The sequence below is a fragment of the Bradysia coprophila genome, assembly GCF_014529535.1.
Source record: "Bradysia coprophila strain Holo2 chromosome IV unlocalized genomic scaffold, BU_Bcop_v1 contig_5, whole genome shotgun sequence".
NCBI classification, from domain to species: domain Eukaryota; kingdom Metazoa; phylum Arthropoda; class Insecta; order Diptera; family Sciaridae; genus Bradysia; species Bradysia coprophila.
Window position 1 is genome coordinate 4,830,089 of NW_023503374.1, and position 11,157 is coordinate 4,841,245.

The following is an 11,157-nucleotide window of genomic DNA, read 5'->3' on the forward strand; positions in this document are numbered from 1 at the left end:
ACAAAACCAATAATTTCCAACAATAACGAAAACGATATTGACACGGAAAAATTTTATCATTGTGAATGAGGCCAGTTGTTCACAAATCATGATGTGTTACGTAGTGGTAGAATTCCAACTTTCTTGTGAAAGTACTTTAACAAAAATTAAATTCAAATAGAAAAATATAATCTTTCGGGTTGAACTTTTCTATACACTGCCGTATGGGATACCGGTAACTCTGATACGAAAATGCGTGTATCTTGGTTGGGATACCGGCATCAGTGATAAAAAATGCGTGTATCTCAGTTGGGATACCGGTCTCCCGGTATAACTAAAAGGAAAATCCACATTTTCTAGGTCGGGATACCGGTATCTCTGATACGAAAATGCGTGTATCTCAGTTGGGATACCGGCATCCGTGATACAAAATGCGTGTATCTCAATTGGGATACCGGCATCTGTGATACAAAATGCGTGTATCTCAATTGGGATACCGGCATCTGTGATACAAAATGCGTGTATTTCAATTGGGATACCGGTATCCCGGTATAAATAAGAGGAAAATCCACACTTTCTAGTTCGGGATACCGGTATCACTGATACAAAATGCGTGTATCTCAGTTGGAATACCGGCATCCCGGTATAAATAAAAGGAAAATCCACACTTTCTAGTTAGGGAATGCAATCCCGTACCGATTTTTGAATCCCGGGATTCGGGATTGAGAAACTCAGTACCGGTACCAGTACCGGTATTTCCGGTACTGAAAAAATATGGATTAATTATCAGTAAAAAAAATTATTTTCATTTTATTCTATTTTTTTTTTAGTTTTTTTAATGGTACAGTTAAGTGTGCTTACACACAGTGACATACGTATCGAATTTCTTTTGTTCTAAATATCAAATTTGACGCTAGGACAAAAGAAATTCGATACATATGACGCTGTGTGAAGGACGGGTAACTAACTTAAATTTATGCTTGCAACAGCGTAGATGTAACATTGAAAATTTAATTTTTTTTTTGGAAAATGCTCTAAAGAAGCGCAACAGCGTTAATTAGTGACAGTTTTGTGAAATATCGCCTAAATCCACAATATATTTTACTACGCAAGTAACAGCAAGCCGAAAATGCACGTTCAGATTCAACGCTCGTTGGTTTGATGAGCAGCAGACACTCATATGCTTTTGATAAAAGAAGGCTGAGGTTGCCTCCATTCTCAAACAAATTCAACTACTGTCAGAAAGATTTTAAACACTTATTGACCAATTTTGGCTAGCCACAACGCACTTCAAGCATGGGTGGTACTCTAAATAGAGTACTGAAACTGGACAGTGTATTATGCAAACGTAAACAAACTGTAAAAATATTTCCATGTAAAATAGAGTAACTTTCTACAGCCGACCACTATGATCACGCATCGTAGTTTTAAAAATGTATTTTTCTGTGTTTGCAAATAATACGACAAAAATACCCTACAATTCACGCACATGAGAGAAAAACGTCAAAAAATCCTTTATTTCAATGTTTATCTTATATTGCCATAGTAGTTTGAATCATACAAGTTGATCGATATCAACATTTAATAAAAAAAAAACTGAATTTTAAATTTCGGTACTAATCTCGGGATTTTTTGATCAATACCGGGATTCGGGATTGAGATTTTCCGGTACTGGTACCGGGATTGGTACCGGGATTGCATTCCCTATTTCTAGTTCGGGATACCTGTATCACTGATACAAAATGTGTGTATCTCAGTTGGGATACCAGCATCTGTGATACAAAATTCGTGTATCTCAATTGGGATACCGGTATCCCGGTATAAGTCAAAGGAAAATCGGCATTTTCTAGGTCGGGAAATCGGTATATATCTGATACGAAAATACGTGTATCTCAGTTGGGATACCGGCATTTGTGATACAAAATGCGCGGCGCGAAATTACTAGCTATCGCATTGCCACAGTTTATATAGACACCCGAAAAAATATTTTTTCTTTTTGAATTTAATTTTTGTTAAAGTCTGAATTCTACCACCACATAACACACCATGATTTGTGAACATATTTACCCATCCCGCCTCATTCACAATGATAAAATTTTTCCGTGTCAATATCGTTTTCGTTATTGTTGGAAATTATTGGTTTTGTCATTATTGTGTGATTTGCTAAAGTTCTCTATTTTCACTAGGGAATGCAATCCCGGACCGTTTTTGGAATCCCGGGATTCGGGATTGAGAAACTCAGTACCGGTACCAGTACCGGGATTTCCGGTACTGAAAAGATATGGATTAGATATCAGTAAAAGAAATTATTTTCATTTTATTCTCATTTTTTTAAGTTTGTTAATGGTACAGTGCTTACACACAGTGACATACGTATCGAAATTCTTTTGTTCTGAATATCAAATTTGACACTAGGGCAAAATCAATTCGATATTTACGTCGCTGTGTGAAGGCCGGGTAATAACTTTAATTTATTATTGTAACAGGGTAGATGTCACATTGAAAATTTCAATTTTCTCTTTGGAAAAATGATCTTAGAACGCGCAATGCACTCAACGTGTCATCGTTCAATCTTGAACGTATAGGTTTTGGGACTTGTTGTCGTCGCAATCGCAAATTTTTGATCTTTGTCATTTAAAAATTAATTGATTTGTTAGGAAATATAAATCGTGAGAAGTGACAGAAGACCGACCTGCCGACAGCGTCAATAATTGACAGTTTTGTGAAATATCAACAAGCCGAAATAGCACATTTCGTCACGAGTGATGAAAAGTTGAATTTTTCACGACTAGTCGTAAGCTTACGACGTGTACCGAAACATTCAGCTTTCATCACGAGTCACGAACGACGATTTTTGTGCCTGAGGATCATAATGAGATGAAACTCAAAAACAGTAAGAATCATATCAAATCATATCAGAGGCCGGAAAAACTACTTTTCCGGCTGCAAATGTAATGCGGAGGCCGGAAAAGTTACTTTCCCGGCCGCAAATATCAGTCCAGAAAAATAGCACTTTTTGACTCTAAAGTGCGTGTCGAAAACCATCGAATTATGATCCTCAGGCGCGAAAATGCATGTTCAGATTCAACGTTCGTTGGTTTGATGAGCAGCAGACACTCATGTGCTTTTTATAGATCTTTTCAGTTGACCACCGGCAGTACGAAATTTGTGTGCAAACTAAACACGGCCAACTTCGCAAAGAGGGACAGTTTTTAAAATATTTTTTCAGAAAACATAGAAAATGCTAATGGAAAATTGAATTGAACACTTTTAGTAACCGTGAAATGTTTTCATTTGAAGTAAAGGAAAATAAAAGCGTTGAATTGCTCCAAAAAATGTCTAAAATTTGCAGGAATTTAAATAATATTCCGCTTTTGCGAGGTTAACTATGATTAGTTTGAGCACAAAATCCTCAAAGTAATCCACTGCACTGTGCTGTGCTGTCCTCAGTTTCTCAAACCGAGGAGAACTACAAAAGGAGGCTGCGGTTTAGTTGCCCTCATTCTCAAACAAACTCAACTACTATAATAAAGATTGTATGTAAACCCTTATTGACAAATTTTAGCTAGCCATCGTAGTTTTAAAAATGTGTTTGCAAATAATACGACATGAGAGAAAAAAGTCAAGTAATCCTATATTTTAATGTTTATCTTATATTGCTATAGGAGTTTGAATCATACAAGTTGATCGATATCAAAATTTTGTTAAAAAGAACTGAATTTTAAATTTCGGTACTAATCTCGGGATTTTTTGATCAATACCGGGATTCGGGATTGAGATTTTCCGGTACTGGTACCGGGATTGGTACCGGGATTGCATTCCCTAATTTTCACGAATTTTCTCAAAATTTCGTGATTTTTTCAAATTTTCGTGAATTTTTGCAAAAAGTTTTTTGTGAAAATTTGAGAAACTCACGAAAGTTTGTGAAATTATTTTCGCGAATATAGGCACTGGGTCATATTAAATAGCCTCAATACGAACAACACACACTCTACGGATAATAGCGGCAGAGTCAAAATGACCAAAAATTATATCGGCTAAATTTGAAGTTTTTGGACAAAATGATGTATGGACGATTTGTTCAGTATCAAAAATAAGGGGCACCTTCCATACATCACTTTTCGATTGGACTGTGGGAACCACCCGGAACCACCTGGAACCACTTGCAAAAATCAAGCAAAATTTCGACTTTGCCGCTATTATCCGTAGAGTGTGTGTTGTTTGTATTGAGGCTATTTAGGTCATATGCTTGTCATCTGTAACTGGCTAACTTATTCAAACGCTTACAACAAATTTCTAAAAGATCTCAAAGTTTGTGTCAAAAACAAACGAGTGAAAATAAAGTTACAAAATGGTCGTGGTTAGAGATGTGCGGGCCGCCCGAAAATGTCGGGCCGCCCGGGTTTTTATCCGGCCCTACCGGGCCTGGGCCGGGCAGGCTTCAAATCTGTCGGGCCGAGCTTGGACCGGACCTAAAAAATCAAATTTTTGGCCCGATTTTCAAAGTTTCGCGCACTTTTTTAAATGAAATTTGCTTTCGGGCCGCCCGAAAATGTCGGCCCATCCGAGTTTTTATCCGGCCAGATCGGGCTTGGGCCGGACGGGCTATAAATACGTCGGGCCAGTTCGGGCCGGGCTTTAAAATTGAATTTCGGACCGGGCTTCGGGCCGGACGGGCTTCAAAAAAACATCGGCTCGCACACCTCTAGTCGTGGTAAACATTTTCTCACTAGTGAAAATTCTTTCCCTCACTCGTAAAGTAAAACGCCGTACTGACGCCCTCATCCGGATACGAGATATCGAATTCCTTCACTGGTACAGTAATCTGCTATTACATGACTAGGGATAAAAAGATGAAAAGTAGAGCTTTCATGTGAATTTTGTTGATCCAAGGCGAAGCCGAGGTCAATAAACACACGAAAACTAGACTTTTCATTTTTATCCGGAGTTATGTAATGATAGAAAATCCATTTACATGCTACATGTGTCGAAAACCGTACTTTTCATGTTTCAAGCACTGCTTTCGAAGCCCTCAGCATGTAAACTCCATTACATAACTCGGGATAAAAATGAAAAGTCTAGTTTTCGTGTGTTTATTGACCTCGGCTTCGCCTCGGATCAACAAAATTCACACGAAAACTGTACTTTTCATCTTTTTATCCCTAGATATGTAATAGTAGATTACATTGGATGCTGCGGAGGTACTTCATTACATGAGGGATCAATTTTGTGATACGAGCCGAACGCACAAGTCCGGTTTTAAGCAACAAGCTTTGGAAACGGTTATTTTGACAAGTGTAGAGTTTGCATATCCGAGCCGAAGGCGAGGTATGCAACTACACGAGTCAAAATAACCGTTTCCAAAGCGAGTTGCTTAAAACCACACGAATGAGTTCGCGAGTTCACAAAATTGATTCCGAGTGTAATGAACTACCAAGCAGCATCCAATGTATGCTGTTTTATTGCCTATCCACCCGGAATATTGTTGTTACGAGTACATTTTCCCACCCAAGGACCTGAAGGTTCAAAACCAAAAGTGTTCCTGGAACACTGTTCCAGTAGACAACTGGCAGACTCTTGAATATCAAAAGATTATTCTAAATTAATGCACAATTTCACAACATTTATGTCGCGCTATTTCATTCACTGCCAGACTAATACTAAACATAAAAACTACCGATACAACAAAACCAACAAAAATATCTGTTGTTGCATTGAAACGTTTAAAAACGAATCTAGTCTGCTGATGAAACCGGCTCACACTTCTTCATTATATTAATCCCGAAAGCATCACTGCGTGTAATGTGTAATGTAATGTGTAATGTAGATGTAATGTTGGATTTCTTTAGTTATTTAGTGATATTTCTTGAGAGGGCTTGGAAAAGTGAACGAAAGTACGCCGTTCAGCCCAAAAAGATTAGGTCCATGTCTTCAGGATCGCTCTTATTGAAACACGTGGTTTCTTAGTATCACATTTAGATTTATGGAATTATTCTAGCGATTTAAAATTAGATTTTAGTGGTTTCAATAGCCTACTGTGATGAACTTTTGCATGTTCCCCACAAATACGCAAAGCGCAAGGTATATATTGCCTAAAGACCTTGGAAGTGGAAGTCTGGCTGTCAGTTAAAATTAGTGTGGTGAACTTGTAGGACAATGTTGTGTGTATTCGATTTTTGTTAGCGATCAACTGAAATGCTATTATATTGTCAATTTGTTTTTGTTTGGCAAAGTCCAAGTCACAAATTGTGTGTCGTATTCGTATTTTGCAGTATTAACTCGGCGAGGATTAGTTTGTTGAAAATTGGAAAATTTGGCGTGTAGGCTTACATCAAGTTTGTTGTCAGAAATGTTCGGACTAAAAATGTCAACTTATTTGAGAATTTTTTAATTCTTTTAAAGAATGTACGGTGACACACGGCCTAATTGTACTGAATAGAATCTCATGCGTTCTTATTGCCTTTTCCCGCATCTTCCTGGCAACACTACTGTTTTGGTGACATGTTGACAAACTACTTCGACTGTTTTGTTTTTGTGAAGTGCTAGATTCATATTTTGCGTAATATTTGTCGATTTTGGTGGTGTTTCAATAAATTTTGCTGTGAAGTGAAGTGAATACATGATAATAAGGGCAAAAATATTGTTTGTTTTTGATAATAAGTGAAAAATGCAAAAATAAAATTGTGCGGCCATAGATCTCTTCGTTTGGTGAAACTGATGACGGAAACGTGAGGAATGGTGGGGAAAAGTGTGCAAACTAATTGAAACCAACTTCACAATTTCACATAGTAATGAATAAGTGAATGCGTCCAATTCTTTGAAATGAATGTAAATGAACTATATACGGGGAATTCCCTTAGAAGCAAAGTTGGTTGTCATTAGTTTGCACACAAAACCGAACCGTCGATCGTCACGCCAGCGGTCATTTTAGTCAAGGTAAATATAGTGAGGAGGTAATGCCATATTCAACCGAATCAGATGTGCAGTGGCACGAAAGTTTGCTATAAACGCCATCTCTCCCTGTCTTTAAAATAACAAAATTGCTTAGAAACCTGGGCCATCTGTTTTGTGATAGGCACAACATTTTGTGAAACACAAGTAAATCTTAGTCATCCATTTTAAAAAAAGATGTCAGTGGCAACGAACTATTGTGCTAGGCCGCGCGTCTGAATGACATTACCTCCGCCCATATATTTACCTTGATTTTAGTGATCTATTGGTGTTCGTCGAAGTTGAAAAAATTGAAATTATGGCTATAGACAAAATGGCCGTCACTTTTATTTTTGTGTTTTTTATTTCATTTTTTTCGAAAGTTTTTAATGAATTTGCTTAGATTGGTGTGCAATTAATTCAAGTGACAAAGTTTGTGATATCAAAACTAAAATAACATCGCGAATATTGTTTCGATTTCATGTGATACATTTTTGCTGATAAGTAATGAAATTCTGCTGGTATGTAATGAAAATCTCCTGATATGTAATGAATTTTCATATGAATATTCCTTCACTTGTGATGTAATTAAAAAGTTCCCACATGTAACGACCGCTTTCCGCGGGTGGGAAATGTACGTGTAACAACAATATTCCGGGTGGATAGGCAATAAAATACTATTAAAACAAAATACTCTGGCGCCATCAAATTATCTGAATGTAAATAGAAAAATGTCGTTATCGAAATGTTGTAGATTTAGCATTTTTATCTACATGTGAAGTGATTATTATCAACCTGTTTCGAATGCACATGCCATGAAGGAATTTTGATCCAACAATTTCAGTACAAATGCATTCTACATAGTGTTATTCCATGAGCACAATATACGATTCAGACTGTTGTACTGTTGTACTGTCATAGCCAGAAGAGTTAGACAATTAATTAAAAGCAATGACAAAAATAAGTGACGAGCTTCAATTATACATAACTAAATTTATGCTTAATCAAATGAATTGAAGGACTTTGTACAGACTAGCGGAAGAAGTAATAGATTCAACGGTTGTATCGCTATAGTAGTAGACGGAAAAAGCTTTATGAGTCGGAGGCTTGTCTAATTGCTGTTACCTTTTTTAACTTCAGAAACGTTTATAAATCATACGTTAATACCAATAGCAACTATTAGTGAGATTAGTTTGCTCTAGATAATGAAGTCTTACATACGAGCACTTGTTCAGCTCAAATTGGAAAACGACTGGCTACGATCACAATTTGGAACACAACCCGTTCTAGATATGACTTGAGCTTGATAAGTCTTTTGACTTGCAATGTTTTTCAATTGAATTGCGGTGTACAGTTATGATTATATCTACTCGCTCGAGCAATGGGTCAAATTCGGCTAAGTAAAAAGCATCGTTGGCGATGTCCCTTATTCGTGATTTCAGGTCTTTGAAAGGCTACGAAACCTGTTTTGAATGATCTTTCAACGCAAACCGAATTTGGATGATGATTGAGGAAGAGTCGAGGAAATAATAAAGAGTGCAAAGTTATTATATGGCCACACGGCAGTGTAAAATAAACTTTACTCTGCCGTGTTATATGGAAGAATTTGACATTATATCGGTAGCCATCACAACGTTATCTGTCGTCCGATCTCCTGAGAGATTCTCTAAACTTCAGCAAATATCTTCGAAAATTCTCTTATGATTTGATTTATGATTTGGTGATTCTCTGAGAAATTAAATCATTTTACTTTCATTTTCTTTGTCGATCAAGATGCGAAGGTTGATATTTTCTTACATTGTAAAATTTTCGATAGTTTTTGGATTCCTTTCGATGCTATAAGTATTGCAATTTTCTGTTGCTTTCTGGCACATTTCAATTTTTGATGTCGCGAAAGTCGAAAGAAAAGAGTTAAATTATTTGCGAAGAAAGATCATTTGTGTAATTAACCTAACTTCTTGCCCATAATCTTCAGAGAAATTCGTCATCAAAACATTATCTGTCATCCTATTTCGAAGAAGTTTCACCAAATCATAAGAGAATTTTCGAAGATATTTGCTGCTGAAATGTAGACGTATAGTCGTTGCATTACCTGTTTGAACATCTCTGATTTTATTTTTAATGGTTCAAGATGCGAAGGTGTTGATATTTTCTTACATCGTATTATCCTCGTAAAATTATCGATGGATTTTGCATTCGGAATTTGTAACCAGTTCCCCTCTCCACATTTTTTAATTGGTACTATTGAAGTATTTGACATACTATTATGGTTTCCTGAAGTTTCCGTTAAATTTTCATTATTATTTTCTCGTAAATCGATAATTTAGTTTAAATTATTTACAATTTGGTCATTTTTGACCACTTATGACTCATCCCTGGACCTGGGATCAAAAATTTTTAAATTCTTCATTTCGACATTCGTATTGCAATTTCCAGTCGCTTTCTGTCGTTAAATGATTTGTGAATAAAGGTCATAAACGTCACCTTTTGCCCAAAATCTCGGGATAAATTAAATATTTCGCTTCCCCCTAACTGTAGTTGAGATCTGTAACTGTCGCATGCACATCGTCGCATGCACTTTTTCTTCCTTGAAAGGCAGTTATGAATTTTGAGCCCGACGTAATGTCAATCGGCCATATGGTTCGGAAGATATTGTCGAAAAACTGAAAAGCCTCTAGAGAATACGACGAAAAGTGCTGATTTCACTGAAATTTTTTTTATGCTCAAAATAACTTCATAACGTCTCACTGCCTTTCAAGGAAAAAAAGTTTATCAAAATCGGTTCAGTACTGAGATATCGGAGATACGCCCTTTAGTTATATGTTGCCGACGACATAATATACATGAAAATCTGTTGTAAGACATCGGATTTAAATGGCTTCAAAGTTAGCGATTTTTTGTGTAGTGTCTCTGGAAAATGACCATATTTCGGCTATTTTGTCTTTATAAACGATCCATCAGAACAGTTGGAGTGTTTGCTGCGACTGAGCCCCGTACAAACCCGTATATCTATTGCGTACGTGACCCTAGTGCGTCTGTCACCCTACTTTGACCGTAAGCCTATTGCGTCCGTTAATGTAGTTAAAGCAAAATTATTATGAAATGTGTACTCTTAGAAATTGCGCATAGCGCAATTACCAAGCCCCGTACGAAGTTACTTTCAAATGCAGGGATTCCACGCAAAATTTAAAGTCAAAAAGTGGAAAAGTGAGTAAAAATAACGAAAATAGTTGCTAGAAATAGTTGATTTTCAGATGGTGAAAAAGTTGGTAAAAATAGTACATTACTGCTATAAGGCTGTATATAAGAGATGTGTACGTATACGCGCGCTTGCACAAGTTTAGTACGAGTCTCTTATATACAGCCTTATATCAGTGAGGTATTTTATCGCAGTAGGCAAAATCTAGTGATATAATTTTGCTTGCAAAATCGTTAGCTCTCTAGGGTAAATTTGTTTACTCTTATGTACGTCGTGTATATAGGGCACAATACACACACACCGAATGCGATAAAGTGAGTTTTTAGGAAATTTTGAACGCTATTTTACGCCAAGTCAAAGATTATTCGTGTAAGTTTCTCCGGGATGAAACAATAGCTGATTAGAATTGCAGATAACTTTAACGGATTAGTTTTTGACGACTTAGCAAAATATTTTCCAATAAAGGAAAGTGTGCATCCAATGATTTCCATAGACTATTATCAAGCGTGGTAGAGGAGGCAGAATTATACGTCCAACTCCTACGCTGACAAATCAGCATTTTCAAAAATGTGAAGCAGAAAAATTCGTTACTCAAAGACTAAAAATTCGGTTGCGGAACGTTGAACAGAAATCGGTAGATAGAATTGACTGATTCTTCTTGCATTTTTGTTACTGTCTTGAATACGTAGGAGGTGAAAACATTTTCTGGCGGAAATTGTAGAAAATGTATAGACGCCACGGGAGAGGCTAGGTCGACGGAATTTTCGTTTTCAGAATCATGCCTTGGATGACAAGATTTTCGGAAGCTTTTTACAACTCCTCCTACAAAGCTGCGTTACACGATTTGCGGAAGAAGTTCAACTCTTCCCCCATTCAATTCAATTGGTCAACGCACTCTTCTTTAAAGGTCAAACAATTTATTTTCGCTTTTTTTGTTCGAACAAAAATTTACTGCCACACCTGCACTAAAAAACTTAGTCATGAAACATAAAGAGTAACTTAAATTAAAACATATGAAAAAGCAAAATAAAAATAACAATTTTCTGTAA